Genomic DNA, 7,246 nt, shown 5'->3' on the forward strand with positions numbered 1-7,246 from the left:
ACTTATCTTTATAATTTAGCACGTAACATTGCCAAACACGAACTTTCTTCCTACCTATTTCTTGAAATTTCATGCGTTAATTCACATGTAAGAGAAGTACGAGTACCTCTTCAGAAATTCAAGTCAGAGACAGGAGACAGACCGACGTCTATTACTAACGGTGGTTTGGGGTGTGTTAATAGTAATTCATCTCTATTTCTACATAATTTCTACATTACTTTACAAACTGGTTCATTTTCATCATTTGAAAATTAGTACTTTGCTACTTTTTAGTGGAAATGAAAATGGGACTTTAAAAATCATATTATAATTATATAAAGTACAATCAACGAATTTTAATTTTTTTAACCTCCAGATTATTTAAAACCTAGAAGTAAATCATAATAAAAGAAAATAAAGTAATTAGTTTTATGGTTCTTATAATTTTGAAGATGAAGTAGAGAAATCGAAATTAATTCCTTCCCGGGAATTTATATGCCAGGGAAAAATCCCGGGAATATTCCCACTTTTTATTTTCCTTCCCACCGGGAATATTCCCACTGCCCATCACTAGGGCCAAAAGGCTCAAAACTTAGTTTTTAATTTTTGAAAAATTTAATGATAGATGACTGCTTTTCTTTGGCAAAGTTACGTTCGGCGTTAGAAGTCGAATAGATCGTTGAATTTTTTTTTTTAATTTTATAATGGAGTTTTTTTTTCTTTCTTTCTTAGAACGGGCTCCCCTGACTATCAAAGTAAATACTCTATTCCGTGACTCTTGCATAATATACGTCGAATGTCGTATAGATAGTCGATAAGTTGCAATTAATTATTTTGTGAAATGGGTGTCTTGTGTGGAAACTTCTTCTTTTAAAAGGAGTCGAGGTGACTTTTGTTAGCATTGTAGCAAGGAAAAATTTCTCAGACATCTATTTTCGATTGACTACTTTCATCATCCTCGAGATTCTCGAGAAGTTTAATTCTGATTCACTTTCAAAATTTAAACCATATTTTGTGTATTTCAATAGATTTTATTTTGAAACTTTAATCAGTAAAAAAAAAAAAAGTTAATATGATACTATTAAGATTTTTACTTGTCTATCATATACAGGGTGGCCCACCAAAATATTTGATGAAGTATGTAAATAGATTATCTTCATATATAAAAATTCAATAAAAGATTAGTTGAATTTTGTTAAAGTTGCTGTTAGTTGAAGTTTACCATGTCTTTTGAGCACCGAGGCTATATGAGACTTTAAATTACAGTTTAAGAAACCCAGCAAAAATACAAAGATCGTCGCTCATGTGAGGAAATATTTCGATTTGGCTTGGGCGACTCAACAAAGTGTGCATGAAAAAGGGAGCTCCAGTATACAATAGTCGTCCGTAAACTTTTTGGAGATATGAACATAAATATTTCTTCGTAACACGTCTCTCTCATACCAGTAACACTGTAAGTAAGTATGACTCAGGAAAATCAAACCAAACTCTTACAATGTATATAGAACCTATCTTTAAAGATTGTTGAATTATTGTAAAAACACTCTGTATATAGTTCTACTAATACTATAATTATTATAAATATGGCTAATTAACTGTTTTCTTCTAAAAATGCGTCTTATTCTTCAATTTATTGTTTTGCAAATTTTCTACAAGGCTATTATGTGGAGAAAATATAAGAAATGTAAGGGTAAATGTTTCTACAAGAAATCTGAAGAGAAAAGTTATTTAATTTAAGCTTAAAATAGCAATACGACCAAACATATTAGTATCTATATTTATCTGCGGTTGACTAACCACTCCACGGCTGCACTCACATCTCCAAAAGTCAGAATCAGAGCCTGAATATTAAGGTCTCGGTTCATAAATCCCATACTTTCAAGTTGTTCCAACTGAGCACGATACCTTTCTTCTAGAGGCTGCGTATTACCACTGTTTTGGCCAGGCATGTTAGAAAGCATCCTATTCATGAACTCCTGTAATGGGTTGCCACCAGTCTGAGGAATCGTTGTTTCAGTTCCTGGTACTGGAGTGTTAGGTGTATTGGGAGGTGTTGTAGGGTTGTCAACAGAAGCACCAGAGGAGTCAGACAGTGTTGGAAATGCCCTTCTTCCACCAGCTGATGATACATCATGTCCTAATCCGAAATTATTCAGAAATCCAGGAGCAGCTTGTTCTAGTTGTTCAATACCTTGCAAAATATGAATTATAGCTTGAACTACATTAGGGTCTTGCATCATTTGTAATATAATTGGTAACATTGTTCGAACTTCTTCCTGCAATGCTGGATTGTCTGCAAAAAGTGGATTTGAGTTCATTATCTGAGACGCTAACTCTGGATTTGTTGCCAGTGACTGAAGAATTGCTTGCATGAGTCGTCTTGAAATGTTCTGCATCAACTGAGGATTATTATTCATTTGTTGTCGTAAGTTTTCTATTTCAGATGAGGGAAATGGATTTCTTGCAGCGCCTTGCTGATTTTCAGAACCAGGTCCGCTTCCCCCACCTGACCATGGGTTTGGCAACGGATCCCTATTTTCTTGACCTTGTTGAGTAGAGTTGTTGTTAGATTCATTTGATAAATCTGTATTCTCAGCAGGAGCGAGGGCGTTTGTCCCAAACTGAGTCATAGCTACATTTAACATAGGTTCTTCTATCTCTCTGTACATACGTTGAAGAGCATTGTAACCTCCTGGCATTGATTCCAAATTCGACAAAGCTCGGTCATGATTCCTCATTATTTCCTGTCTCATGGTAGGATTCCTCGCTATTTCCATAGATTGACGTAGCAAATCGGGGTTATTTAAGATGTGACTTACCTCTGGGTTTCTTTCCATTAATTGTTGCATTTGTGGATCTGAAGTAATAAGATGTCTAATAAAATCCGGATTATTCATGAAATTTTGAATAAGAGGGTCTAACATTTGACGCAAAGAATCAGTGTTTCCCGTAAGTCCAGCATTGGGTCCTAAATCACTGTTACTGAGACCAAATATACCACCTAAGGAGCTAAAATCAAATGGATTGGCATTGATATCTGTTGCTGGACGATTAGAAGCTGCAGCACCAACAGATTCTTCAGTCCTTCTTGGACAGGATTTAATAACTAGATGTATTGTTAAGCCATCTTTAACATTGTGCATCTTGAGTGTTTCATGATCTTTCATTATCTTTCCGCCAAATATCAGACATACCTGTTCTGTCCGCGCTGAAAACTTCCCTGCAACAACTTCTTTAAAGTCTCTAATGGTGGTATCTTCATCTGCTTCAAGTGAATATTTCTCCTTAGGAGTTTTAACTATTACCGTAATTTTCTTACTATCATCCTCGCCTTCCGCCATTTTGGACGGTTAACTTACAGAGTTTACTCATAGTTTCCGCGTGTTTACATTTTGTGCACTGATTACAATTACTATCCGTAGAAACTATTATTGACAATTGGGGTAAAACAATGATAATAGAAAAATGTAACCAATGAAATTCAGTTTGTATGATTACACTTATTGATTCAATGTGTTTTATCAAAGCATTCGAGACCAGGTTTTTATGATCCGATCATATGCTATATAAGATCGAAAATTGTCTACCTAAAAAGAAAAAGAGAGATCAAAAGGCCTCATTCCGTACCGAGTTGACTCAACATAACACAAAATTTGCATTGTAGTTTGCTATAGTCTGCATTGCAATTGTAATTTATCGTTACAACATATATTTGTGTTGCGTTGCGATTCGCAAATTTTGCAAAGACCATTGTGGAATCAAGTCCAGAAACTGATAATTGTAGCTTCAACGGAAGAGCTAGCAAAAGTACAGGTTTCCCCAGCGAATTTGGGTGATATGTTTGTGTTCTTTTAAGGGAAATTTGGGTGCAAACACATACCTAATATTTATTATACAGACAATAAGTCAAAGGAATATTGCAAAGTATGTTGCGATAATGAACTACAGCTGTTTCATTCAAATAATATTTTGTCACTGGTGATGCTGTGATCATGAATAATTTTGGATAACATGTGATGTACGAGGGCTGCTGGAAAAGTTTCTGCGTACTACTACTTACAAGGTGCTATTGTTCTTATATAAAATTCGAAAGAATAGAATCTATCTATGTTTAAGTTATCTTTGTTTGTTTAACCCTATTCGTTTATTATTTGGAGTATTTTGAAGAAGTATTTAAGATACCGTTGTTTGGAATGTGCCAACAGCTGCTTTAGGCTGCACAAATCGCTTCTCACGTATCTTGTTTTTCATGTGTGGAAATAAAAAGAAGTCAATACGTGTTAAATCAGGTGAATACGAACAATGAATCATTAATTTGACATTTTTACTAAAAGGAAATCAACAGTTTGGTATATGTGCTGAGTGGAAAGTGATCTTGTGATGATGAAGATCGATGCGACGATTTGGAGTTGTCTTACGCAATTTATCGATAACCGCTGGTAAACAAATTGTTGTTTATCACTCAGTATTTACAGTCCTTCGATCTTCTAAAGCTGTGGCTGACACATCTACAGTGTAAACGAAGCAACTAGCAGTTATTTGCTTTTCAGCGCTGCTCGAACGAACAATTTTGTTAGTTTGGGCTCACTTTGAAACACCCAAACTCTTAGTTAGTGTTTAGTTTAGAACTGGTAGTAATAGATCCAAGTTTTGTCTCCTGTAATTTTTTGATCATTTGTTTATACCAATTGACACGAGCCTGCTTTTGAGCTTCGATCAAGTTGTGGTGGACCCAACGACTTGAAAATTTTTGTATGACCAGTCAATATGCAAGGATGCATGATTCTAACAGTATGACAGATGTCGATCTTTCTCAGTCATTTCGTGCATAACATCATCATTACTGACAACCATGGACATTGACACAATTCATCATTGAGAAATGTACGACCACGCTGCAATTTGGGAAACCAATTTCAACAGTCCTATTGTATGGCATTTTATCCCCAATAGCCAAATGAAGTTGTTAAATGCATTGTTCGATGTTAAACTATATTTGAAATCATAAAATCACTGCCCGAAAGTATTCATAAGAAATTTCCATTTCTTACACAAAACTACTTCTTCCAACTGCTGAGAAAAATAAACGATTCGACTTAAACAAACAATCAAAGATAATTTAAAAATAGAAAGATCTATTGTTTCGAATTCTATAATAGTGGAACACTAGCGTCGCTGTAAAATAGTAATTTATAGAAAGTTTTCTAGTGGTCCTAAATATGTATAATATAACTTATTTTTTATTTTATTTTATTTTATTTTATTTTATTTTATTTTATTTATTTTTAACATTTTAAATTGATTTACTTCCGAATCGTGACTGTGAAAGCTAACAGGCGAAGCTACAAATAAATACGTAAGTGTCAGACTTGTAATTCAAACAAATAATTATAAAATATCAATAAGTAAAAAATAGTCAAAGTCAAGTCATGTAGGGTAGATTTAAGGCGGAAAACATTCACGGGTTGTTCAGTAAATTCGGTGACCGCTAGAGTTACGGAATTTCAAGCATATTTTGGATCTTCCTCGTGGATATGAGGTTAACAAACATGAATTACACATGGAATACCAGGGTTCGACTCGAATCAGAGGACATACATGACTCAGATTCTACGTTAAACGTTAGATCTATGTCTTCGTGCTGGAAATGAATGATGAATCGAGAATCAAATAAACGGAGGGAAATTTCCATTTTTGCCTGCGAGATAAACTTTACAACTACACATCGAACAAGTATTGAATGGCATACATAAATTTTTAAAAAAATTGCCAGCAGGAAGTGTTTTATTTTCTAAAAAATCAGCTAAACGGAATGTTCAACGAACTTAAAAGGTTCGTTACTGAATCATCTGTCTGTCAATATATATATATATATATATATATATATATATATATATATATATATATATATATATATATATTATATAAAAGAGAACGCACAAATCCTTTGTTAGCTCATCACGCTAATACGGCTGAACCAATTTCTTTCATTTTTGGGGGGTTATTAGGATTTGGACCCTAGATGGTTTTTATCATATCACTTTAATTTTTAATTACCAGTGTCTTGAGATAATTGACCATTCAAGTGTCCATAACGTACAAATCCTTTGTTAGTTCATCATAGGTATAAAAATAAACGTATTTATATGCAACCCGCATGACCGTGTCACTCGGCGGGTTAACATAAATGACAGGCGATATAATGTTAACATTTACTGCAATCTACTATGGTTTTTATCATATCACTTGAAAGCGAAAAAGTAAAAATTATCTAAGTAACAAAGTTTATTGCGTTCCGGGGTGACCGCAGCGAAGCGGGGCGGGTTAACATAAATGACAGGCGATATAATGTTAACATTTACTGCAATCTTCTATGGTTTTTATCATATCACTTGAAAGCGAAAAAGTAAAAATTATCTAAGTAACAACGTTTATTGCGTTCCGGGGTGACCGCAGCGAAGCGGGGTGAACGCTGCTAGTATATATATATATATATATATATATATATATATATATATATATATATATATATATATATTATATATATATATATATATATATATATGTGTGTGTGTGTGTGTGTGTGTGTGTGTGTGTTATTTGCGATTTTTTTCAATTTTGAGTCCACCATTCGATAGAGCATCAAAAACTATCTGAAAATGTGATGGAATTTTTTGCGTCACTTACCGTTCCCGAGATACTGGCCAAAAAGTTCCGATTTCGGGAGATTTAAGAAGCCATATCTCGGAAATTGTAAGTCATAGAGAGATCATATTGGCTTGATCAATAGCTAAGAGGATGATAACATTTTGGCACCAAACAGTAACCGGTAGCCACTGGCCAACCGGCGACCGTTTTCCAGATATTCCCAACGTCTTTGATTGCACCAAGATGAACTTTTCTCAACTTGGCTTCGGCCCTTGTGCCGTGTACAGGCCAGTCAACTTTCTTTTCAGGATGGTAACAACTATTTCGTTCCTTCTCAGGAATTTATGTGGTTACCACGCATGCCCAACCTTTAACCTTAACCGTCTGGTGCAACTTTTGCGCCCGTTAGGTTTTCCACCGGTCACCTAGATTTGTTTTGAGAGCAAACTTCTCCGAGCACTTTATAAACTGCTGTTTTGGGTGGCGCCATGTGGCTAAGGGGTCACTTTTGGATGTCGTACACATGGTAAGAGTACACCATCACCTAGGCACGACTGACCCAATTGGACATTCTCCCTCTCGTGGATCCTTCAAGTTCGTACTATCTAAATGGAGTCTG

General features: G+C 34.9%; 1 pseudogene; it reads right to left on the minus strand.

The window, feature by feature from the left end:
- Window positions 1-1,597: 1,597 nt before the first annotated feature.
- Window positions 1,598-5,061, minus strand: LOC145666567 (ubiquilin-4 pseudogene; annotated as a pseudogene).
- Between the last annotated feature and the right edge of the window lie 2,185 nt (window positions 5,062-7,246).

Source organism: Thermobia domestica, chromosome 12 (genome assembly GCF_964235325.1).
Source record: "Thermobia domestica chromosome 12, izTheDome1.hap1.1, whole genome shotgun sequence".
Lineage (NCBI taxonomy): Eukaryota > Metazoa > Arthropoda > Insecta > Zygentoma > Lepismatidae > Thermobia > Thermobia domestica.